The 25,499-nt window shown below is 36.6% G+C and overlaps 1 long non-coding RNA gene across 1 annotated transcript; it reads right to left on the reverse strand.

Annotated features, from left to right (window-relative positions):
* Positions 1-21,050: 21,050 nt before the first annotated feature.
* On the reverse strand, positions 21,051-22,338 carry LOC131303967 (uncharacterized). Its single transcript, XR_009192272.1, has 2 exons — positions 21,414-22,338; positions 21,051-21,338 (listed from the first exon to the last, which is right to left on the reverse strand). It is a non-coding gene; the product is annotated as an uncharacterized LOC131303967 (long non-coding RNA).
* Between the last annotated feature and the right edge of the window lie 3,161 nt (positions 22,339-25,499).

The following is a 25,499-nucleotide window of genomic DNA, read 5'->3' on the forward strand; positions in this document are numbered from 1 at the left end:
TACCTTTTAATAGTTTGAAAACCTTGTCAATCGTTGTATAATTGGTCAAGATCGATTAAAAATGGAAGGGCTGCGAGCGTCTTACCAAAATGAACAATTTTTTTGACCAACAGAAAGGAAAATGGTGACCTCTTTTGATGTATAATTATTTTTTGATCCAAACTACTTGGGTTGGAAAGTGAATTGAACAAACTTTTTAACGGTTCAAACCACGTGCAAAACGGATTTCGGGAGTGTCCGGTGCAAGCCCTCAAAGTTTGACTTGTTGAGCAGCTTTAAGGATGCACCCGGGCGAATGGAAGTGCGCCTGGGGCGCACAATCTTGCGCCTGAGGCGCATTGAACCCGCAAAACAGGTCAAACTTTGCGGACATGCCCCGAACACTCCCGAACTCCGATTTCCGCGTGATTTGAACCGTTAGAAAGCTTGTTCAATCTAATTTTTAACCCAAGTATTTTGGATACGAAAAAATTTGTTCATTAAATGACGTGATTATTTTCTGCAAAGTGGTTGTAAAAAAATTATTTCGGTGAAATGCTCGCTTGTCACTCATTTTAAATCGTATCGAGACCCATTATATATCAAAAAAATAGAGTTTTTAAGGTACTAAACGATGGTGAAATCAAACTACAAAGACATTTTTTTTTTTTTATAATAATGGGGTAGAAAGAAGGCTTGCAAAAAAATCGTTGGAGCCACTAGGCTGAAACACTTTGTAAGTTTCATTCGGTAATCAAATACCAAGTTCTTAATGTATTTCTTCGTTACTCAAGTTTTCTTGAGAGTACGTAGTGCATCTACACCCACCGAAATTTAGGTAAAACCGAGAACACAATAAAACTTGAGAATATTTATAAAACGAGAACACCGAAAATGATTCGATGATATTCTATTTTTTTTTTCTAACTCAACCACATTACAATGCATCGAGAATATTCTCTGCTCATGTATAAAAAAAAATTTATATTCAAGAGGTTATGATTCATCACTATATCAAAACCACCACATCTATCTAAAAGAATCATCAATCATTTAGAGATTATGGTGCGAAAAAAATTTTCAATTGAGAAAATTCTCAGAAACTTTTGGGCTTGGCCTTCTTTTTAAGATGGAGAAAATTCTCGTTCATTTTTTTTCGAGCTTCGGTGGTGGCCATCAAGGTTAAGGCGGTTTGTGAGGTGATTCGAAAAAATTTTAAAAATTCAAAACTTCATATTTCTAGAACTTTGTTAAAGTAAGAATTTCTCAATGATTTTTATGTTGGAGGTGGCTGTGGTGGTGGTGGTCATACAAATCGTGATATGGTGAAGCAAAAGAATCTTGAATTGAATACTCTCAGTCTTTTTGAATTGAGTATATTGTGAATGTTTTTTTGAGTGGTGGTAGTTTTGAAGTATTGACGATAAGCTTTAAGACTTAAAATACTCTAAATTCAAATAAATTAGGAAAAGTTCGCAACTTTTTAAAATTGTCAAATAGTCGACATATGTTCTTTGGCAGGGGTTATTAAGTCCCTGTAGTGAAGGCGGTAGATTTTAATATTTCTATCATTTTAAAATTATTTTGTGTGTTTGGTGGTGGTGAAATATGGATGGAAGTGACGGTGGTGTAGTACTTGAGAGGTCGGTGTGGTGATAGTGTTTCAATTGATTGGGTGGAGATGAAGTAAAAATACAGCGATGAACTCTTATATGTCAAGGTGCTTGCGATTGTACTGAAGGGATGAAAGGGCGGTTATCAAATTCCGATAGTGGTGGTAGCGTTGTACTCGAAATGGTCAAGTGACAGTGTAAGTGGCGTAGACGGTCAAATTTCGCTTCGTAAATGTACTAGTCTTGTCATGTGCAAATCCTTATGATGAAACGATTTCTGACAATTTGATGATGTGTGGAAAGCCCTATAAACTTTGTGAAACTCTTATGGAATTGACGAATACCTTATAATTAGAGATGTGCGTGTTGAATGGAACTAAGAATGTGTTGATTGGCGCAGAAACGTATTTTTGCCTTTTTGACTCCGATGTTCTTTGAATCGTCGTACTTTTGACCAACATTTCATAAACTAAAGTTATCATTCTCATTTATTTGTTTTAGTTAACTTTTAATAGTTTGAAAACCTTGTCAATCGTTGTATAATTGGTCAGGATCGATTAGAAATGGAAGGGTTGCGAGCGTCTTACCAAAATGAACAGTTTTTTTGACCAACAGAACGGAAAATGGTGACCTCTTTTGATGTATAATTATTTTTTGATCCAAACTACTTGGGTTAGAAAGTGAATTGAACAAGGTTTTTAACGGTTCAAACCACGTGCAAAACGGATTTCGGGAGTGTCCGTTGCAAGCCCTCAAAGTTTGACTTGTTGAGCAGCTTTATGGATGCACCCAGGCGAATGGAAGTGCGCCTGGGGCGCATAATCTTGCGCCTGAGGCGCATTGACCCGTTAGAAAGCTTATTCAATCAACTTTTTAACCCAAGTATTTTGGATCCGAAAATATTTTTTCATTAAAAGACGTAATTATTTTCTTCCAAGTGGTTGTAAAAAAATTTATTTTGGTGAAATGCTCGCTTGTCACTCATTTTAAATCGTATCGAGACCCATTATATATCAAAAAAATAAAGTTTTTAAGGTACTAAAAGATGGTGAAATCAAACTACAAAGACATTTTTTATTTTTTTTATAATAATGGGGAAGAAAGAAGGCGTGCAAAAAAATCGTTGGAGCCACTAAGCTAAAACACTTTGTAAGTTTCATTCGGTACTCAAATACCTAGTTCTTAATGTATTTCTTCATTACTCAAGTTTTCTTGAGAGTACGTAGTGCATCTACACTCCACCGAAATTTAGGTAAAATCGAGAACACAATAAAACTTGAGAATGTTTATAAAACGAGAACACCGAAAATGATTCGATGATATTCTATATTTTTTTTTTTCTAACTCAACCACATTACAACGTATCGAGAATATTCTCTGCTCATAAATAAAGAAAAAGAAGTTATATTCACAAGGTTATGATACATCATTATATCAAAACCACCACATCTATCTAAAAGAATCATCAATCATTTAGAGATTGCGGTGCGAAAAAATTTTGAGTTGAGAAAATTCTCAGTAACTTTCGGGCTTGACCTTCTTTTATAGATGGAGAAAATTCCCGTTCATTTTTTTTCGAGCTTCGGTGGTGGCCATCAAGGTTAAGGCAGTTTGTGAGGTGATTCGAAAAAATTTTAAAAATTCGAAACTTCATATTTCTAAAACTTTGTTAAAGTAAGAATTTCTCAATGATTTTTATGTTGGAGGTGGCAGTTGTAGTTGTGGTGGTCATACGAATAGTGATATGATGAAGCGAAAGAATCTTCAATTGAATACTCTCAGTCTTTTTGAATTGAGTATATTGTGAATGTTGTTTTGAGTGGTGGTAGTTTTGAAATGTTGACGATGAGCTTTAAGACTTAAAATACTCTAAATCCAAATATATTAGGAAAAGTTCGCAACTTTTTAAAATTGTCAAATAGTCGTCATGTGTTCTTTGTCAGGGGTTATTAAGTCCCTGTAGTGAAGGCGGTAGATTTTAATATTTCAATCATTTTAAAATTATTTTGTGTGTTGGGTGGTGGTGAAATATGGGTGGAAGTGACGGTGCTGTTGTACTTCAACGTCGGTGTGGTGATAGTGTGTCAATTGATTGGCTGGAGATGAAGTAAAAATACAGTGATGAACTCTTATAGGTCGAGGTGCTTGGGATTGTACTGAAGGGATGAAAGGGCGGTTATCAAATTATGATAGTGGTGGTAGAGGTCTACTCGTAATGGTCAAGTGGCAGTGGTTGTGGCGTAGACGTTCAAATTTCGCTTCGTAAATGTACAAGTCTTGTCATGGGCAAATCCTTATGATGAAACGGTTTCTGACAATTTGATGATGTGTGGAAAGCCCTATAAACTTCGTGAAACTCTTATGGAATTGACGAATACCTTATAATTAGGGATTTGCGTGTTGAATGGAACTTAGAATGTGTAGCTGGGCATGGAAACGTATTTTTGCGTTTTCGACTACGATGATATTTGAATTGTCGTACTTTTTACCTACATTTCATAAACTAAAGTTATCATTCTCATTGTTTGTTTTAGTTACCTTTTAATAGTTTGAAAACCTTGTCAATCGTTGTATAATTGGTCACGATCGATTAAAAATGGAAGGGCAGCGAGCGTTTCACCAAAAAGAACAGTTTTTTTGACCAACAGAAAGTAAGATGGTGACCTCTTTTGATGTATAATTATTCTTTGATCCAAACTACTTGGATTGGAAAGTACGTTGAACAAGTTTTTTAACGGTTAAAACCACGTGGAAAACGGATTTCGGGAGTGTCCGGTGCAAGCCCTCAAAGTTTGACTTGTTTAGCCACTTTGAACATGCGCCCGGGCGCATGGAAGTGCGCCTGGGGCGCATAAAATTGGGCCTGAGGCGCAATGAACCCGCAAAACTGGTCAAACTTTGCGGACTTGCCCCGAATACTCCCGAACTCCGATTTCCGCGTGATTTGAACCGTTAGAAAGCTTGTTCAATCTACTTTTTAACCCAAGTATTTTGGATGCGCAAAAATTTGTTCATTAAAAAACGTTATTATTTTCTTCTAAGTGGCTGTAAAAAAATTATTTCGGTGAAATGCTCGCTTGTCACTCATTTTAAATCGTATCGAGACCCAATATATATCCAAAAATAGAGTTTTTAAGGTACTAAAAGATGGTGAAATCAAACTACAAAGACATTTAATTTTTTTTTATAAAAATGGGGTAGAAAGAAGTCTTGCAAAAAAATCGTTTGAGCCACTAGGCTGAAACACTTTCTAAGTTTCAATCGGTACTCAAATACCTAGTTCTTAATGTATTTCTTTGTTACTCAAGTTTTCTTGAGAGTACGTAGTGCATCTACACTCCACCGAAATTTAGGTAAACCGAGAACACAATAAAACTTGACAATTTTTCTATAACGAGAACACCGAAAATGATTCGATGATATTCTATATTCTTTTTCTAACTCAACCACATTACAACGCATCGAGAATATTCTCTGCTCATGAATAAAAAAAAAAGTTATATTCACACGGTTATGATTCATCACGATATCAAAACCACTACATCTATCTAAAAGAATCATCAATCATTTAGAGATTGTGGTGCGAAAAAAATTTTGAATTGAGAAAATTCTAAGTAACTTTAGGGCTTAGCCTTCTTTTTTACATGGAGAAAATTCTCGTTCATTTTTTTTCGAGCTTCGGTGGTGGCCATCAAGGTTAAGGCAGTTTGTGAGGTGATTCGAAAAAATTTTAAAAATTCGAAACTTCATATTTCTTGAACTTTGTTAAAGTAAGAATTTCTCGATGATTTTTATGTTGGTGGTGGCAGTGATGATGGTGGTGGTCGTACGAATCGTGATATGGTGAAGCGAAAGAATCTTTAATTGAATACTGTCGCTTTTTTTAATTTAGTATATTGTGAATGTTGTTTTGAGTGGTGGTAGTTTTGAAGTATTGACGATGAGCTTTAAGACTTAAAATACTCTAAATCCAAATAAATTAGGAGGAGTTCGCAACTTTTTAAAATTGTCAAATAGTCGACACATGTTCTTTGTCAGGGGTTATTAAGTCCTTGTAGTGAAGGCGGTAGATTTTAATATTTCAATCATTTGAAAATTATTTTGTGTGTTGGGTGGTGGTGAAATATGGGTGGAAGTGACGGTGGTATAGTACTTGAGAGGTCGGTGAGGTGATATTGTGTCGATTGATTGGGTGGAGATGAAGTAAAAATACAGTGATGAACTCTTATAGGTCGAGGTGCTTGCGATTGTACTGAAGGGATGAAAGGGCGGTTATCAAATTCCGATAGTGGTGGTATCGTTGTACTCGAAATGGTCAAGGGGCAGTGTTGGTGGCGTAGACCTTCAAATTTCGCTTCGTAAATGTACAAGTCTTGTCATGGGCAAATCCTTATGACGAAACGGTTTCTGACAATTTGATGATGTGTGGAAAAGCCCTATAAACTTTGTGAAACATTTATGGAATTGACGAATACCTTATAATTAGGGATGTGCGTGTTGAATGGAACTTAGAATGTGTAGCTGGGCGAGGAAACGTATTTTTGCCTTTTTGACTCCGATGATATTTGAATCGTTGTACTTTTGACAAACATTTCATAAACTAAAGTTATCATTCTCGTTGTTTGTTTTAGTTACCTTTTAATAGTTTGAAAACCTTGTCAATCGTTGTATAATTGGTCACGATCAATTAAAAATGGAAGGGCTGCGAGCGTTTTACCAAAAAGAACAGTTTTTTTGACCGACAGAAAGTAAAATGGTGACCTCCTTTGATGTAAAATTATTCTTTGATCCAAACTACTTCGATTGCAAAGTGCGTTGAACAGGCTTTTTAACGGTTCAAACCACATGGAAAACGGATTTCGGGAGTGTCCGGTGCAAGCCCTCAAAGTTTGACTTGTTTAGCCACTTTGAACATGCGCCCGGGCGCATGGAAGTGCGCCTGGGGCGCATAAAATTGTGCCTGAGGCGCAATGAACCCGCAAAACTGGTCAAACTTTGCGGACTTGCCCCGAATACTTCCGAACTCCGATTTCCGCGTGATTTGAACCGTTAGAAAGCTTGTTCAATCTACTTTTTAACCCAAGTATTTTGGATGCGCAAAAATTTATTCATTAAAAGACGTTATTATTTTCTTCTAAGTGGCTGTAAAAAAATTATTTCGGTGAAATGCTCGCTTGTCACTCATTTTAAATCGTATCGAGACCCATTATATATCAAAAAAATGAGTTTTTAAGGTACTAAAAAGATGGTGAAATAAAACTACATAGACATTTAATTTTTTTTTTATAATAATGCGGTAGAAAGAAGGATTGCAAAAAAAACGTTGGAGCCACTAGGCTGAAACACATTCTAAGTTTCATTCGGTACTCAAATACCTAGTTCTTAATGTATTTCTTTGTTGCTCAAGTTTTCTTGAGAGTACGTAGTGCATCTACACTCCACCGAAATTTAGGTAAAACAGAGAACACAATAAAACTTGAGAATGTTTATAAAACGAGAACACCGAAAATGATTCTATGATATTCTTTTTTTCTTTTCTCACTCCACCACATTACAACGCATCAAGAATATTCTCTGTTCATGAATAATAATAAAAAGTTATATTCACAAGGTTATGATTCATCACTATATCAAAACCTCCACATCTATCTAAAAGAATCATCAATCATTTAGAGATTGTGATGCGAAAAAAATTTTGAATTGAGAAAATTCTAAGTAACTTTCGGGCGTGGCCTTCTTTTTTAGATGGAGAAAATTCTCGTTCATTTTTTTTCGAGCTTCGGTGGTGGCAATCTAGGTTAAGGCGGTCTGTGAGGTGATTCGAAAAAATTTTAAAAATTCGAAACTTCATATTTCTCGAACTTTGTTAAAGTAAGAATTTCTCGATGATTTTTATGTAGGAGGTGGCAGTGGTGATGGCGGTGGTCGTACGAATCGTGATATGGTGAAGCGAAAGAATCTTGAATTGAATACTCTCAGTCTTTTTGAATTTTGTATATTGTGAATGTTATTTTGAGTGGTGGTAGTTTTGAAGTATTGACGATGAGCTTAAAGACTTAAAATATTCTAAATCCGAACAAATTAGGAAAAGTTCGCAACTTTTTAAAATTGTCAAATAGTCGAAACGTGTTCTTTGTCAGGGGTTATTAAGTCCCTATAGTGAAGGCGGTAGATTTTAATATTTCAATCATTTGAAAATTATTTTTGAGTGTTGGGCGGTGGTGAAATATGGGTGGAAGTGACGGTGGTGTAGTACTTGAGAGGTCGGTGTGGTGATAGTGTGTCAATTGATTGGGTGGAGATGAAGTAAAAATATAGTGATGAACTCTCATAGGTCGAGGTGCTTCCGATTGTACTGTTGGGATTTGTCCCACATCGGTTAATTATCTCCTCCAAAACTAGTATATGAGCTTGGGCAGCCTCTCCACTCTTTGCCAATTGGTTTGGAGTTGGATGCTTTAACATGGTATCAGAGCTAGACTTTCGGAGGCTTTTCCCCTTTGTTTGTGCCATAGTTGCACTTTGTTTCATTGTGATCCGTGTGTTCCGGATCCTTTGTTAACCTCTCCACGTGCGAATCGGGGGTCGCACGTGCGGGGGAGTGTTGGGATTTGTCCCACATCGGTTAATTATCTCCTCCAAAACTAGTATATGAGCTTGGGCAGCCTCTCCACTCTTTGCCAATTGGTTTGGAGTTGGATGCTTTAACATGTACTGAAGGGATGAAAGGGCGGTTATCAAATTCCGATACTGGTGGTGCTTGAGATTGTACTGAAGGGATGAAAGGGCGGTTATCAAATTCCAATAGTGGAGGTAGCGTTGTAATCGAAATGGTCAAGTGGCAGTGTTGGTGACATACACGTTCAAATTTCGCTTCGTTAATGTACAAGTCTTGTCATGGGCGAATCCTTATGATGAAACGGTTTCTGACAATTTGATGATGTGTGGAAAGCCCTATAAACTTTGTGAAACTCTTATGGAATTGACGAATACCTTATAATTAGGGATGTGCGTGTTGAATGGAACTTAGAATGTGTAGTTGGGCGCGGAAACGTATTTTTGCCTTTTTGACTCCGATGATATTTGAATCGTCGTACTTATGACCAACATTTCATAAACTAAAGTTATCATTCTCATTGTTTGTTTTAGTTACCTTTTAATAGTTTGAAAACCTTGTCAATCGTTGTATAATTGGTCACGATCGATTAAAAATGGAAGGGTTGCGAGCGTTTTACCAAAATGAACAGTTTTTTTGACCAACAGAAAGTAAAATGGTGACCTCTTTTGATGTATAATTATTCTTTGATCCAAACTACTTGGGTTGGAAATTGCATTGAACAAGATTTTTAACGGTTCAAACCACGTGGAAAACGGATTTCGGGAGTGTCCGGTGGAAGCCCTCAAAGTTTGACTTGTTGAGCAGCTTTGAGGATGCGCCCGGGCGCATGGAAGTGCGCCTGGGGCACATAAACTTGCGCCTGAGGCGCATTGAATCTGCAAAACAGGTCAAACTTTGCGGACTTGCCCCGAACACTCCCGCACTCCGATTTCCGCTTGATTTGAACCGTTAGAAAGCTTGTTCAGTCTACTTTTTAACCCAAGTATTTTGGATCCGAAAAAATTTGTTCATTAAAAGACGTTATTATTTTCTTCTAAGTGGTTGTAAAAAAATTATTTCGGTGAAATATTGCTCGCATGTCACTCCTTTTAAATCGTATCGAGACCCATTATATATCAAAAAATAGAGTTTTTAAGGTACTAGAAGATGGTGAAATCAAACTACAAAGACATTTATTTATTTTTTATAATTATGGGATAGAAAGAAGGCTTGCAAAAAAATCGTTGGAGCCACTAGGCTGAAATACTTTCTAAGTTTCATTCGGTACACAAATACCTAGTTCTTAATGTATTTCTTCGTTACTCAAGTTTTCTTGAGAGTACGTAGTGCATCTACACTCCACCAAAATTTAGGTAAAACCGAGAACACAATAAAACTTGAGAATGTTAATAAAACGAGAACACCGAAAATGATTCGATGATATTCTCTTTTCTTTTTTTTCTAACTCAACCACATTACAACGCATCGAGAATATTCTCTGCTCATGAATAAAAAAAAAAGTTATATTCACAAGGTTATGATTCATCACTATATCAAAGCCACCACATCTATCTAAAAGAATCATCAATCATTTAGAGATTGTGGTGCGAAAAATATTTTGAATTGAGAAAATTCTCGGTAACTTTCGGGCTTGGCCTTCTTTTTTAGATGGGGAAAATTCTCGTTCATTTTTTTTCGAGCTTCGGTAATGGCAATCATGGTTAAGGCGGTTTGTGAGGTGATTTGAAAAAAATTTTAAAATTCGAAACTTCATATTTCTCGAACTTTGTTAAAGTAAGAATTTCTCGATGATTTTTATTTTGGAGGTGGCAGTGGTGATGGTGGCGGTCGTACGAATCGTGATATGGTGAAGCGAAAGAATCTTTAATTGAATACTCTCAGTCTTTTTGAATTGAGTATATTGTGAATGTTGTTTTGAGTGGTGGTAGTTTTGAAGTGTTGACGATGAGCTTTAAGACTTAAAATACTCTAAATCCAAACAAATTAGAAAAAGTTCGCAACTTTTTAAAATTGTCAAATAGTCGACACGTGTTCTTTGTCAGGGGTTATTAAGTCCCTGTAGTGAAGGCGGTAGATTTTAATATTTCAATCATTTTAAAATTATTTTGTGTAATGACCCGGATTTTTGCCCCTTTTTTTTTAATACAAATTTGAAATGTTAAAACTAATTCAATAATTAGTTAGATTTTTTAATTAAATTACATTATTATGTGTATATTTGATATTACAAAAAAAAAATCGTATTCGAAATATATTATACTTTAGAGATATACATTCATCCCTTATCCTTCGTATCTAAACGCTAATTAGAATTCTATTGAAACTATATCTCTCTCTCCTCCCGACTTCCACCACCTCTATACTTCTCCTCTATAAATACCTCTCTCCTCTCTCACAATACAACACTCCTAGTCCTCTACAAAAACAAAAAAAACAAAACAAAAAAAATAGAGGGATCACACCCTTTCGATTTTCGTCCATATCACGTCCCTCTATTCACGGCCTGTTTCCTCATAGTTGCTGTCGTTTTTAGGCCTAAGTTTGTTCACGAAAGTTGTAGAGGGCGTCGAGAGCTTCAATTTCGACCCAAGAATCGCCCAAAACGGTCAAGAATGGATAGAGTTATTGCCATTCAAATTTAGGTAAAATTCTCGGATTCTGATTTCCAGGCAGATTTAGCGATCCTTCTAAACTTCCATTTTTCTACTACTTAGAGTGGTTTTCGGGCTTAGACTTCTTCATGAAAGTCGTAGAGCATTTCAAAATCTCGCGAGAGACACAAGAATCATCCAAAACGGCAGATGTTTGGTCATGTTATTCCAGCCCTAAGTTGCTGCTAGAATATCAATCTTTCGCCACCAAACGAAAACCCACCGGACTCCACCGAATCGCCTTGTCCGGATTAAAGGTATTATAATCCATATCCTACCTTCTCCTAAGTATAATAAGTGTTTATGTATTGTTGTTTAACGTTTCAGAGTAGGAGAAATCAACCCCGACGTCGCACGGTATCTCACGGTATTCCCCTATTTTTGTTTCGAATTGTTACTGTTCATGTGTAGCTTTTCTTTTCTTTTTGGAAAAGAAGATGCCGATATTACACTTATCCCCTTGGGTTTCCTGAGTTTATGATTTCGGCCCAGATGTATTAATAACATATTAACCTTAATCCATGTGTTTCTTACTCTAGAATTTCGGACTATAACAAGTTTTGTCCTTTTGTTATTATAATGCGAGGAAATCATGTTTAGTTTTGTTAATAACATTAACAAGTTAAGTTAAGTCACTTGTTTAATAAAAATTGCTTGCACAAGTAGTAATGTATGGGCATCGGCCCAGTCATAAAATATTAAGGGATTATTTACTTGCACACTATCAATTGTCATGCTTGCTTTCACATAGAAACATATCATGTTTATTGATTACGTTATTATGGATTCTTGATTGTTGTATTTGTTGGATCAAAACTTGGTTCGCTTGGTGGTTTCAAATGAGAATTTTGCAGACGTTGTAATTGTTAATGAAAAAGGAAAAAGGAAAAACAGATGAAGGCTGTGGGCTTAGCAGGACCTCGGGGGTAGCCTGACAGGACCCCGTATCGATCGGGGGTAGCCTGGTAGGACCTTGAGGGTAGCCTGAAAGACCCGGTGTTGCTAGGGTGGCCAAGCAGGACCTCAAGGGTAGCCTGGCAGGACCTCAGGTATTGAGGATAGCCTAGCAGGATCTTGAGGGCAGCCTGATGGACCTAGAATTGTGAGGGTGGCCAAGCAGGACCTCAGGGGTAGCCTGGCAGGACCTCAGGTATTGAGGATAGCCTAGCAGGACCTTGAGGGCAGCCTGATGGACATAGAATTGTGAGGGTGGCCAAGCAGGACCTCAGGGGTAGCCTGGCAGGACCTCAGGTATTGAGGGTAGCCTAGCAGGACCTTGAGGGCAACCTGATGGACCTGAATTGAGTGGATAGTCTACTAATACCTCGTGATATTAAAGGTGGCAGGACATTTAAAATATGAGTTCGTAAGACGATGGATACTATGGTGCAGGTATAATTATGAAATGTGAGATTCAAAAGAAGGTAATTTAAAGGCTTGCTAATAGATTTACTTATTTAATGCTGGTCGTTCTATTATTTCCATATGAATTGTGATAAGACTGCTTAGCTGTAAAGTAAGGGGTTGGTAGGGTTAGGATTATTCAACTGAGTGAATTATCACTCACGGATACGTTTGTATCCTGGTAAATCGGTTGCTTCGGCGATCAATTTGTCAGAATATGCAGGATTCAATGGTGGTGCAGTTTGACACAGGAAGAATACTAGGGGCGGAGACCGAGTATACTTGGGATCTGTATCAAGACTAGAGTCGCTCTGAAGTTATTTCAATAAATTGCCAGATTTTATTAAGGTTAAATAAATATTTTTTTTGAGTCAGTATCTTCCATGAGAAGTCAGCTCAATGCTTGTCAGACCAATGTTTACCTTTGAATAAAAGTTTTGTATTTTCAATTTGAGTTGAAATAAAGAAATCCCTATGTTGATACTTCCGTGTTTATTTGGTTGACTAAAGAAATCTTTTTTGAAAAATAATAATTTATGCTGCCGATATTCGTTTAAAATATCGGGGCGTTACATTTTGTGTGTTGGGTGGTGGTGAAATATGGGTGGAAGTGATGGTGGTGTAGTACTTGAGAGGTCGGTGTGGTGATAGTGTGTCAATTGATTGGGTGGAGATGAAGTAAAAATACAGTGATGAACTCTTATAGGTCGAGGTGCTTGCGATTGTACTGAAGGGATGAAAGGGCGGTTATCAAATTTCGATAGTGGTGGTAGCGTTGTACTCAAAATGGTCAAGTGGCAGTGTTGGTGGCGTAGACGTTCAAATTTCGCTTCGTAAATGTACAAATCTTGTCACGGGAAAATCCTTATGGGGAAACGGTTTATGACAATTTGATGATGTGTGGAAAGCCCTATAAACTTTATGAAACTCTTATGGAATTGACGAATACCTTATAATTAGGGATGTGCATGTTGAATGGAACTTAGAATGTGTAGCTGGGCGCGGAAACGTATTTTTGCCTTTTTAACTCCGATGATATTTGAATCGTCGTACTTTTGACCAACATTTCATAAACTAAAGTTATCATTCTCATTGTTTGTTTTAGTTCCCTTTTAATAGTTTGAAAACCTTGTCAATCGTTGTATAATTGGTCACGATCGATTAAAAATGGAAGGGATGCAAGCGTTTTACCAAAATGAACAGTTTTATTTAACCAACAGAAAGTAAAATGGTGACCTCTTTTGATGTATAATTATTCTTTGATCCAAACTACTTGGGTTGGAAAGTGCATTGAACAAGCTTTTTAACGGTTCAAACCACGTGGAAATTGGATTTTGGGAGTGTCCGGTGGAAGCCCTCAAAGTTTGACTTGTTGAGCAGCTTTGAGGATGCGCCGGGGCGCATCGAAGTGCGTCTGGGGCGCATAAATTTGTGCCTGAGGCGCATTGAACCCGTAAAACAGGTCAAACTTTGCGGACTTGCCCCGAACACTCCCGAACTCCGATTTCCGCTTGATTTGAACCGTTAGAAAGCTTGTTCAGTCTACTTTTTAACCCAAGTATTTTGGATCCGAAAAAATTTGTTCATTAAAAGACGTTATTATTTTCTTCTAAGTGGTTGTAAAAAAATTATTTCGGTAAAATATTGCTCGCTTGTCACTCATTTTAAATCGTATAGAGACCCATTATATATCAAAAAATAGAGTTTTTAAGGTACTAAAACATGGTGAAATCAAACTACAAAGACATTTTTTTTTTTTATAAAAATCGGGTAGAAAGAAGGCTTGCAAAAAAATCGTTGGAGCCACTAGGCTGAAACACTTTCTAAGTTTCATTCGGTACTGAAATACCTAGTTCTTAATGTATTTCTTCGTTACTCAAGTTTTCTTGAGAGTACGTAGTGCATCTAAATCCACCGAAATTTAGGTAAAACCGAGAAAATAATAAAACTTGAGAATGGTTATAAAACGAGAACACCGAAAATGATTCGATGATATTCTTTCTTTTTTTTTCTAACTCAACCACATGACAACGCATCGAGAATATTCTCTGCTCATGAATAAAAAAAAAACGTTATATTCACAAGGTTATGATTCATCAATCTATCAAAACCACCACATCTATCTAAAAGAATCATCAATCATTTAGAGATTGTGGTGCGAAAAAAATTTTGAAATGAGAAAATTCTCAATAACTTTCGTGCTTGGCCTTCTTTTTTAGATGGAGAAAATTCCCGTTCATTTTTTTTCGAGCTTCGGTGGTGGCAATCAAGGTTAAGGCGGTTTGTGAGGTGATTCAAAAAAAATTTAAAAATTCGAAACTTCATATTTCTCGAACCTTGTTAAAGTAAGAATTTCTCAATGATTTTTATGTTGGAGGTGGCAGGGGTGGTGGTGGTGGTCATACGAATCGTGATATGGTGAAGCGAAAGAATCTTGAATTGAATACTCTCAGTCTTTTTGAATTGAGTATATTGTGAATATTGTTTTGAGTGGTGGTAGTTTTAAAGTGTTGACGATGAGTTTTAAGACTTAAAATACTCTAAATCCAAACAAATTAGGAAAAGTTCGCAACTTTTTAAAATTGTCAAATAGTCGACACGTGTTCTTTGTCAGGGGTTATTAAGTCCCCGTAGTGAAGGCGATTGATTTTAATATTTCAATCATTTGAAAATTATTTTGTGTGTTGGGTGGTGGTGAAATATGGGTGGGAGTTACGGTGCTGTAGTACTTGAGAGGTCGGTGTGGTGATAGTTTGTCAATTGATTGGGTGGAGATGAAGTAAAAATACAGTGATGAACTCTTATAGGTCGAGGTGCTTGCGATTGTACTGAAGGGATGAAAGGGCGGTTATCAAATTCTGATAGTGGTGGTAGAGTTGTACTCGAAATGGTCAAGTGGCAGTGTTGGTGGCGTAGACGTTCAAATTTCACTTCGTAAATGTACAAGTCTTGTCATGGGCAAATCCTCATGATGAAATGGTTTCTGACAATTTGATGATGTGTGGAAAGCCCTATAAACTTTGTGAAACTCTTATGGAATTGACGAATACCTTATAATTAGGGATGTGCGTGTTGAATGGAACTTAGAATGTGTAGTTGGGCACGGAAACGTATTTTTGCGTTTTTGACTCCGATGATATTTGAATTGTCGTACTTTTGACCAACATTTCATAAACTAAAGTTATCATTCTCATTGTTTGTTTTAGTTACCTTTTAATAGTTTGAAAACCTTGTCAATAGTTGTATAATTGGTCACGATCGATTAAAAATGAAAGGGTTGCGAGCGTTTTACCAAAATGAACTGTTTTTTTGACCAACGGAAAGTAAAATGGTGACCTCTTTTGATGTAAAATTATTCTTTGATCCAAACTACTTGGATTGGAAAGTGAATTGAACAAGCTTTTTAACGGTTCAAACCACGTGGAAAACGGATTTCGGTAGTGTCCGGTGCAAGCCCTCAAAGTTTGACTTGTTGAGCAGCTTTGAGGATGCGCCCGGGCGCATGGAAGTGCGCCTGGGGTTCATAAACTTGCGCCTGAGGCGCAAGGAACCCGCAGAACGGGTCAAACTTTGCGGACTTGCCCCGAACACTCCCTAACTCCGATTTTCGCGTGATTTGAACCATTAGAAAGCTTGTTCACTCTACTTTTGAACCCAAGTATTTTGGATCCGAAAAAATTTGTTCATTAAAATACGTGATTATTTTCGTCTAAGTTGTTGTAAAAAAATTATTTCAGCGAAATGCTCGCTTGTCACTCATTTTAAATCGTATCGAGACCCATTATATATCAAAAAATAGAGTTTTTAAGGTACTAAAAGATGGTGAAATCAAACTACAAAGACATTGAATTTTTTTTTATAATAATGGGATAGAAAGAAGGCTTGCAAAAAAATTGTTGGAGCCACTAGGCTGAAACACTTTCTAATTTTCATTCGGTACTGAAATACCTAGTTCTTAATGTATTTCTTCGTTACTCAAGTTTTCTTGAGAGTACATAGTGCATCTACACTCCACCGAAATTTAGGTAAAACGAGAACACAATAAAACTAGAGAATGTTTCTAAAACGAGAACACCGAAAATGATTCGATGATATTCTATATTTTTTTTCTAACTCAACCACATTACAACGCATCGAGAATATTCTCTGCTCATGAATAAAAAAAAAGTTATATTCACAAGGTTATGATTCATCACTATATCAAAACCACCACATCCATCTAAAAGAATCATCAATCATTTAGAGATTGTGGTGCGAAAAAAATTTTGAATTGAGAAAATTCTAAGTAACTTTCGGGCTTGGCCTTCTTTTTTACATGGAGAAAATTCTCGTTCATTTTTTTTCGAGCTTCGGTGGTGGCCATCAAGGCTAAGGCAGTTTGTGAGGTGATTCGAAAAAAATTTAAAAATTCGAAACTTCATATTTCTCGAACTTTGTTAAAGTAAGAATTTCTCGATGATTTTTATGTTGGAGGTGGCAGTGGTGATGGTGGTGGTCGTACGAATCGTGATATGGTGAAGCGAAAGAATCTTGAATTGAATACTCTCAGTCTTTTTGAATTGAGTATATTGTGAATGTTGTTTTGAGTGGTGGTAGTTTTGAAGTATTGACAATGAGCTTTAAGACTTAAAATACTCTAAATCCAAACAAATTAGGAAAAGTTTGCAACTTTTTAAAATTGTCAAATAGTCGACACATGTTCTTTGTCAGGGGTTATTAAGTCCCTGTAGTGAAGGCGGTATATTTTAATATTTCAATAATTTTGAAATTATTTTGTGTGTTGGGTGGTGCTAAAATATGGGTGGAAGTGACGGTGGTGTAGTACTTGAGAGGTCGGTGTGGTGATAGTGTGTCAATTGATTGGGTGGAGATGAAATAAAAATACAGTGATGAACTCTTATAGGTCGAGGTGCTTGCGATTGTACTGAAGGGATGAAAGGGCGGATATCAAATTCCGATAGTGGTGGTAGCGTTGTACTCGAAATGGTCAAGTGGTAGTGTTGGTGGCGTAGACGTTCAAATTTTGCTTCGTAAATGTACAAGTCTTGTCATGGGCAAATCCTTATGATGAAACGGTTTCTAACAATTTGATGATGTGTGGAAAGCCCTACAAACTTTGTGAAACTCTTATGGAATTGATGAATACATTATAATTAGGGATGTGCGTGTTGAATGGAACTTAGAATGTGTAGCTGGGTGCCGAAACGTATTTTTGCCTTTTTGACTCCGATGATATTTGAATCGTGGTACTTTTGACCAACATTTCATAAGCTAAAGTTATTATTCTCATTGTTTGTTTTAGTTACCTTTTAATAGTTTGAAAACCTTGTCAATCGTTGTATAATTGGTCACAATCGATTAAAAATGGAAGGGCTGCGTGCGTTTTACCAAAATGAACAGTTTTTTTGACCAACAGAAAGTAAAATGGTGACCTCTTTTGATGTATAATTATTCTTTGATCCAAACTACTTGGGTTGGAAAGTGCATTGAACAAGCTTTTTAACGGTTCAAACCACGTGGAAAACGGATTTCGGGAGTGTCCGGTGCAAGCCCTCAAAGTTTGACTTGTTGAGCAGCTTTGAGGATGCGCCCGGGCGCATGGAAGTGCGCCTGGGGCGCATATACTTGCGCCTGAGGCGCAATGAACCCGCAAAACAGGTCAAACTTTGCGGACTTGCCCCGAACACTCCCGAACTCTGATTTCCGCTTGATTTGAACCGTTAGAAAGCTTGTTCAATCTACTTTTTAACCCAAGTATTTTGGATCCGAAAAAATTTGTTCATTAAAAGACGTGATTATTTTCTTCTAAGTGGTTGTAAAAAAATTATTTCGGTGAAATGCTCACTTGTCACTCATTTTAAATCATATCGAGACCCATTATATATCAAAAAATAGAGTTTTTAAGGTACTAAAAGATGGTGAAATCAAACTACAAAGACATTTAATTTTTTTTTATAATAATGGGGTAGAAAGAAGGCTTGCAAAAAAATTGTTGGAGCCACTAGGCTGAAACACTTTCTAAGTTTCATTTGGTACTGAAATACCTAGTTCTTAATGTATTTCTTCGTTACTCAAGTTTTCTTGAGAGTACGTAGTGCATTTACACTCCACCGAAATTTAGGTAAAACCGAGAACACAACTAAACTTGAGAATGTTTCTAAAACGAGAACACCGAAAATGATTCGATGATATTCTATATATTTTAACCTAACTCAACCACATTACAACGCATCGAGAACATTCTCTGCTCATGAATAAAAAAAAAAGTTATATTCACAGGGTTATGATTCATCACTACATCAAAACCACCACATCTATCTAAAAGAATCATCAATCATTTAGAGATTGTGGTGCGAAAAAAATTTTGAATTGAGAAAATTCTCTGTAACTTTCGGGCTTGGCCTTCTTTTTTAGATGGAAAAAATTCTCGTTCATTTTTTTTTCAAGCTTCGGTGGTGGCCATCAAGGTTAAGGCGGTTTGTGAGGTGATTCGAAAAAAATTTTAAAATTCGAAACTTCATATTTCTCGAACTTTGTTAAAGTAAGAATTTCTCGATGATTTTATGTTGGAGGTGGCAGTGGTGATGGTGGTGGTCGTACGAATCGTGATATGGTGATGCGAAAGAATCTTGAATTGAATACTCTCAGTCTTTTTGAATTGAGTACATTGTGAATGTTGTTTTGAGTGGTGGTAGTTTTGAAGTATTGACGATGTGCTTTAAAACTAAAAATACTCTAAATCCAAACAAATTAGGAAAAGTTTTGAACTTTTTAAATTGTACTAAAATTGTTGACATGTGTTCTTTGTTAGGGGTTATTATGTCCCCGTAGTGAAGGCGGTAGATTTTAATATTACAATCATTTTAAACTTATTTAGTGTGTTGGGTGGTGGTGAAATAATGGTGGAAGTGGTGGTGAAGTGGTGGTGGTGTTGTACTTGAGAGATTGTTGTGGTGCTGGTGTGTCAATTGATTGGGTGGAGATGAAGTAAAAATACCGTGATGAACTTATATCAGTCGAGGTGCTTGCGATTGTACTGAAGGGATGAAAGGGCGGTTGTCAAATTCCGATAGTGGTGGTAGCGTTGTACTCGAAATGGTCAAGTGACAGTGTTAGTGGCGTAGACGATCAAATTTCGCTTCGTAAATGTACAAGTCTCGCCTTGGACAAATCCTTATGATGAAACGGTTTTTGATAATTTGATGATGTGTGGAAAGCCCTATGAACTCTGTGAAACTCTTATGGAATTGACGAATACCTTATAATTAGGGGATGTGCGTGTTGAATGGAACTTAGAATGTGTAGATGGGCACGGAAACGTATTTTAGCCTTTTTGACTCCGATGATCTTTGAATCATCCTCCTTTAGACCAACTTTTCATTAACTTAACTTTATCATTTTCATTGTTTGTTTCCATCACCTTTTAATACTTTAAAAACCATATTTATCGTTGTATAATTGGTCATTATCTGATTAAAAATTGGAGAGATGTGAGCATTTTACCAAAATGAATAGCTTTTTTGACCCATTGAGAGTAAAATGGTGACGTCTTTTGATGTAAAATAATTTTTTATCCAAACTACTTGGGTTGGGAAGTGCGTTGAACAAGCTTTCTAATAGTTCAAACTACACGCAAAACGGAGTTCGGGAGTGTCTGGTGTAAGCCCGCAGAGTTTGACTTGTTGAGCAGCTTTGAGGTTGCGCCCGGGCACATTGAAGTGCGCCTAGGGCGCATAAACTTGCGCTTGAGGCGCAATGAAGCTACAAAACAAGTCAAACTTTGCGGACTTGCCCCGGACACTTCCGAACTCCGATTTACGCGTGATTTGAACCGTTAGAAAGCTTGTTCAATTTACTTTGCCACCCGCATAGTTTGGATCAAAATTTATTTATACATCAAATGATGTCACCATTTTACTCGAGAGGGTGTTCCACCATTATGGGCTTGCTTTTGGTCTTCTCATCTGTGTTCTATTTGTTCATAGTGGAATATATGCTTAGATGGACAGTAATACTTCTTTATTCCATCCTCTCAGTTTGCTTAGAATATTGAGTATGGTATTTATCATTTTTTCGTTCCTGGTTTCGATTGCGAGAAATTGTGTTGTGTTCTGTTGTCTTGTTTAGTTAAGCCGTATATTAATTTGGATTTCAAAACAAATGAGACATTGAACCATTTGTCTTCTGCTCACAAATCTTCCACTATAGTTCAACTAAACTATCTTTCTTCTGGTAATAGTGTAGAAAAGACTTCAGAACAAATAAGTCCTCTTATCAATGTTTTTGTAGCTTTAGGCCAAGCAAAATTGCATTCAAATATGTAAGTCTTGATCTCTTGTTATATGAATTTGAACCATTTTTTATTGTCCTCCATGAGATCACATGTTTGAGTCCTACGTAGGCCTCCAAAGCTTGGGGTCATTGGAGGGTTTGCCTGGTCATTAGCTTCAGGGTCCCTAATTTAGTTGAGGTGCGCAACCTGTCCCGAACTTCTGGTGATAAAAAAACGAATCTAAACCATTTTGAATGGTTTTATGATGCTGAGAACTAAAACATGACCATTATTCATACACAACCTGATCAAAATCAAACCACAACACCAATACGACTTTGATTCTGCCTTCAGCATCTAAATACTTCTCCAAAAATACATTATAAATTGGTAAAGCAATTCGTAGATTTGGCACAAAACAACCCATAAAATTGTTATTAGCAATGTCATTAAAGCTGAAATCCTTAACTAGTCCCTGGAGAATCAACAACCATGAAAGCAACTCACAATAATAGACTAAAACAACTCGTTAAATAGCAAAAAAACAACAATGGAAACAGTCTGAAAATAAATTCCACAACAGGAAAACCACCAAGTCTGATACTACGACTAAAGTTCACAATAAAAAAGCAGCAGCATGCCTAAACCAGAATAGCAACCCAAAACAGCAGCAACCCCCAAGTCCAGAACAGCATCCTGATACAGCAGCACGAACTTCCTCTTCTAGATACAAAACAGTAGTCCAAACTTATTCAGGGATCACCATCTTTGTCACTCGTCTCTTAGAACTAAGACACCCGCTGAACTGATGCAAATTCAGAGAGGCCGGCTAAAGAGAAATTGCAGACAAAATTACTACCAAATAGAAAGAGTACGAACCTTGTGATGAGTTTGATGCCCTAGTTCATTCTCAATCATGTGGTGATTCAATCATGAAGATACAAACAGGTTCTAAGCAACTTCTTCCAAAACCTCCCCATCTTTATGGTCATTCCATAGATTCCCCCTAAGGATGGACAGATCGTCAAGGAGGTTGCTCAACCTTTGTGAGATCAATTAAATGAAAGGTAAAGCAAACACATCTCCCCTTCGTGCATCGTGCACCATGGATGTCACTACATGACATTCATTAACTCTCAGATCCTACACATATACTTTCTATACTATCATAGAGAACCATGACAATGAATGACTAGGATGAGACCAATGGCACAACTGTTAGAATCCCGCAAAGGGGACCAAGGCAAAATGATTTGAAGTTTGGAGGAAATACTTTGAATGATGTACTTATTTATACTATGAAGGGGCTAAGGTTAAATTCTTAAACCTGTTTATTTACTTTCTTGTCTCTGAGGAGAAAAACCAATAAACTAAAACTTTTAGATGGGCCAAAAGTCTTTTTTTTAGTACCTAAAATAGGTGGAACCAATGAGAATTAGTAGAAATATATAGGGTGGCACCTGCTGACCACCCCTGTCCACCGGAGACTACACATATGCATGTATAGATCACCAAAAGCCGTAGCTGCATTTGTACATAAACATTTACATAAAGACAAACAGCTCATCAAACCTAATACAACCCTTATATTCAAATTCTGGCATTTGTCTTGGTCTGCGGAATTGCAGACATAATAAGCACAAAATATTTAAGAGCACTAACCTTGAGTCTAATGACCTCATTTGCTCTCAATCATGAAAATGCAAACAGATCTTAAGCAACTTCCTCCTCAATTTTTGTCAAAGAGGATATTCAAATGAGTGCAGCGATAAATGGGAAACTGGGATTGCTCAACCAATAAAATGGGAAACTGGGATTGCTCAACCAATAAACGAGGTGAGACTTGGCAAAAACATGGGAGATAGATGGTGACTGGCTGTTGGAGTTATCCGATGCTCTCATTTAATATAGGAATTCGAGGATGCATTGTCTGTTAGGAATTGAATTATTTGTTCAACTCACAACGCCCTATAGATCTTAGAAATTAGGATCACAGAAATCGCAAGCAAACAGAAATAGTGCGTAATGAACAAGAAAAGAATGAAAACAAGATATACGTGAAAAATCTCAACGCGAGCAAAAACCACGGGAGCCGCACCAATCTACTATGAAATTGAATCAAGAGTACAAGTCTTCTCGCAATCTCTCTGAGGCCTGCGTTTTCTCTCGCCTCTCTCTGTTTTTCTCTAAAAACCGATTAACCTAATTACATACAAACTGCAGTGTAAAGTTTACTTCTTTGCGTGATTATGAATTCATCACTCCATGGTCCATCGTCCTAATACATTTTAAGTTCGGCTTTTGTGTTCATAAGCATAATAGCACTTAGCCGCAAAGAATTGCTCTTGGTCGCATCGAATTGCACTTGGCCGCTACGAATTACACTTGGCCGCGAAGAATTGCTCTTGATCGTATCGAATTCCACTTAACCGCTATGAATTGCACTTGGTTGCATTTAATTGTTTTTGGCTGCATCGAATTGCACTTTCAACGCGGCCAAGTGCAATTTGATGCGGCCAAGAATAATTCTTTGCAGCCAAGAGCAATTCTTCGCGGTCAATAGTAATTTGTCGCGACCAAGAGTAATTTTTCAAGGCCAAGAGTAATTCAATGCGGCCAAAATTAATTCTTCACGCCCTGAGTAATATTTTGCGGCCAATGGTAATTCTTCGCGATCAGAAGTAATTCTTTGCGGCCAATAGTAATTGTTCATGTCAAATTCTTTTTCTTTTTAACTAATAGATAAGAGAACAAAATTGTTATTCAATACTACTTGAGCAATTGAGCTATTGGTTTAAATGATTTGGAGTTTCATGATCTTTATGAGATTGAAGATTGTAGGTTTTTGTTGGCGTCTTTTTGGTATACAGAGTTTCAAACTCTGCTCCTTACTTGGTTATATGTAATCTTGGAACTATTTTGTTTTTCTATTTTTCTAGGTCATTTAAGGAAACAACTAAACAAATGCAATAGGGGTGTCACTTTTGAGTGAGTGGACGTTCAAAAAATTGAATTCAAGTTGGAATCCAGTATAATTATACATTCTTAATATCTCTGATGCTATCCATGAATGCAACTAACGGAATTAAATAGATTTGGTAACATTTGTTGTGTTAGACTATTTTATGAACTTGGTTAGATGGACCATGTTTGAAACTTATTCTTAAAATAAAAATTTCTAAGAAAGTATTACATCGTGCCTTTAGACACGGGCAATTACTATTATTACTGGAGTAGTATATACTATTATGTAATGTTTTTTGTTTAAGTTAATATAAATAAGTAAATCAATCATTTTATAATCAAAAATATTTACACAAACACACATTTACATTGAGGCCCACACACATTACACATTCAATATCATGGGACCCTCAAAAAAATATGAATATTTGTGTATATGTGTGTGGTTGTAAAATACAGTAATTGCAAATATGGATAGGAAACTGATATTCTCGCTCTTTTTTTTATTGATGACGCTTCACTTTTAACGTGAAGTTCACGAACAAAATAAAATGCCATCAGTAAAATAAAATAAAAAACGCGAATATCAATTCCCACGTAGATGTCACTAGTTTTCGTTCAAATGCACTTTCGGCCCCTCCTTGCTTTTTCGCTGTCGGTGACTTTCCTTTTTAATGCATTTGTAACAAAGGAAGCAGTACCCCTTTACTAAAGCAAAGAATCAATTCCTCTGTCCTTTAAAAATCAGATATACCCTGCCGAGCGGCATCCCTGCTGAGTGGGTGCCGAGCGGCCAATCCGACCGTTCATCTCGAAATCAATGGCCCGGATCGAAACATCTTTTTCCTTTCTTTTTTTTTTTTTTTAAAATCCGTTCGGCACCTTTGCATCCGGGCCGTCCAAAACGCTCGACACCCTTGCCAAGCACCCCTGCTTGGCAGGGTCTCCCGGTCCCCTACTTTGATGTAATATATAATAATGTAAATAAAGAGGAAAAATGCTCTGAAATTCGTTAAACTTGTAAACTTCTCTTAATCTAATCAATGTTCAAAAGATAAACAAACGGAATTTAGAGACGTTCTAAGCTTACAGTGTATAATTTAATGAACGATCTTCTTAAACTCCGAAGAAGTGTTTATAATGAGGCCTCTAAGTATGAAGTTATTATTTTGGCCCTTAATTTTAAAAAAAAAAATTCCATTTAAAATGTCAATTCTTCAGGACCAAAAAAAAAAACTTTTAACAGAGATTTGAACGACTTTACCCTAGAGGGTATATCTATATATACATTATTGAAAAGTATTTTGTAGTAATCTCTGCAAACACATTGATATGGCGGCTAACAACTTCTTATCGGGGTTTAGTATTTTACATTCCACATATGTAAGGGCCTTCATGCTAAGTCTGTCCTTATTTTAGAGAAATAATTTTGTCACTCTTTTTTTTTCGTTAACGGCACTCCCCTGCAAATGCAAAAATACACTTGCAGGAGAGTGCCGTTAACGAAAAAGAAAGTGACAAAATCAACAATCTTATTTAATGTATTATACAATTTATACTATGTGGACTCTAGAAAAGCTGAATTCAGGAGATTTTTTAATCCTTGTAAGGTGGTAACAAGGTAATTTCATAACAAACAAACAAACAAATGGAGTAGTAAGATGTAGGCATGAAAATGTCTTCTTCTTCTTTTTCTTTTTTTTATATACAAACAAAATGGTTTGAATCTATGCATTGAGATGAGATTTCTTGGGTTTATCTCAACGTCTGCTACTTCCTGTGGCTATTGACAATTATAGGACAGAATAACTTGTTTATGATTATCGTACAGATTAGGGTCAATCATAGATTACCCCTTAAAGATTTACTACATTTCCAACGTGTCATTGTTTTGGAGTAATTATTTCGTGGTCTTGAAACACCGTCACGTAATACTCCAACATCTTAATTTACTGCTCATTTTTGTTTTTCGGAGTTCACACTTGGTATTCATCAGT

Source organism: Rhododendron vialii, chromosome 10a (assembly GCF_030253575.1).
Source record: "Rhododendron vialii isolate Sample 1 chromosome 10a, ASM3025357v1".
NCBI lineage: Eukaryota > Viridiplantae > Streptophyta > Magnoliopsida > Ericales > Ericaceae > Rhododendron > Rhododendron vialii.